The sequence below is a fragment of the Triticum urartu genome, chromosome 5 (assembly GCF_003073215.2).
Source record: "Triticum urartu cultivar G1812 chromosome 5, Tu2.1, whole genome shotgun sequence".
Lineage (NCBI taxonomy): Eukaryota > Viridiplantae > Streptophyta > Magnoliopsida > Poales > Poaceae > Triticum > Triticum urartu.
The window spans coordinates 603461313-603462938 of record NC_053026.1 but is presented as its reverse complement, the minus strand read 5'-3'; the positions used below and the strand labels follow the sequence as shown (position 1 = coordinate 603462938).

The 1626-nt window shown below is 41.6% G+C and overlaps 1 long non-coding RNA gene across 1 annotated transcript; it reads right to left on the bottom strand.

The window, feature by feature from the left end:
* Window positions 1-350: 350 nt before the first annotated feature.
* Window positions 351-1011, bottom strand: LOC125506250. The gene is made up of 3 exons (XR_007282611.1): window positions 920-1011; window positions 685-806; window positions 351-576 (listed from the first exon to the last, which is right to left on the bottom strand). It is a non-coding gene; the product is annotated as an uncharacterized LOC125506250 (long non-coding RNA).
* Window positions 1012-1626: the final 615 nt, after the last annotated feature.

Sequence of the window (1626 nt, the reverse complement as noted above, 5' to 3'; positions counted from 1 at the left end):
GGGCTGCAGAAAATGAATTGATTGTATCATGGGATTGGAGCTACATCAACATACTGAAGATGTAAAGATAACTGGAAATATATATCAACCTATCATGAGTGTGAGAGAAGTGAAAAATAAGGAATTGATGGTAAAAATCGCCACCGTTATAATTGTCATTTATGATCTTACTGCAAAAAGTATGAGGGTGAGCAATCAAAGAGAAAAATCATGCATACTAATAGGAAAATTGCAGAGCCATCATTAAACCTATATTTCTACGAATGTGAATAAAAATGGGAAGAACAGTACCAATATTTTTTGCTGAAATTAATGAATGGATTGTCCCAATTTAACTTGAAGGATGAAACTTTCCAAGTTTGGATGCCCCGAAATTGTACAGAAACTAAATCAATAAAAATGGTCGTGCTAAAAGACATCATCTTTGAGAACTCCTTTATTCAAGGCAACCTACTGGTTGTGCTTCAATTGGACCAGGTGATGGGCAGCAACAACGTTTGCAACCCATAATTGCTCACCTCCATGCAAGAACCAAGAACCAACACTTCTGTACATACTCATTACTCGGTACATATCCTACAACAAGTTAATGTTAATGTTATGTCATTATAAAACTTGGTAGAGTCTAGTAATACTTGGATAGAAAAATAAATGCTCTGCAAGCATACAGCTGAATCAGAATACCTTATCAAACATGACTCTCTTTCTATTTCGCGGGTAAGTTGTGGCAGCAATACAGTAGCCAAAAGTCAAACCCAATTAAGGTAATAATAAGTATGCTCCCCTCAGAAATACAACCTAAGCTCCTAAAGAAAAAGAAGAAACAATGGTCAGTCTCATGCAAGAAATTTTGAAGAAAAAGATGAGACGTACTTTCTCGACCTTTGGAAACAAAGATGCAGAAAAAGGAGGGACATACAAAGCTTATACATGTGGAAGTGCCATCAGACAGCTAGCTGGATCCCCTCCTCGTCAGGTCCAGTGTAGTGCAAGGATGTCATTTGGGGGAGTATATCCAATGTTTAATCAACAGCTGACGCTGAGCTTAAATTGGTTGAGCAAGAGTGTTTGCACTGCAGCCTTGTTTTCAACCTCTGCTCATACTACCATTCCCCTTCCAAAACTAACCATCCTATCAACAGTTCTATGTTGCAATCCTTTTTATCCGAGCCAACAACAAGAGTCATGTGTGTGGCCACCCTAATTGAGCATCAAAGTTGAGTCCAACATTTGTCGGGTGCCACAGCCGCCTCCTTCTCAGCACCATAGTGGATGTGCCTCAGGTTCCATCCCTTGTTGCGTAGTCAATGGCAGGGGACAGAAACAGCATCTAAAACAGGGAATTGCATCCAATGAATATCAAGGGGATATATACCTCTGATGTAGCCACCGGCAGCGACATTGGACGGTTGGACGGACGTTCTTGTTCCTCCGGCGAACTTGGCGTTTCTTCCTCCAGCGAACTCGGCGGCGACATTGGATGTTTCGAGGAAAATTGCAATTTCGACGGGATTTGATGGAGCTTCTGGTCCAAGGACGCAACCTGATGGAGATTCCGGCCGAGGACCCTTCCTTCTTATACCAGGCGACTCAAATCCGGGTAGGGAAATCCATTGATTGCAGTTG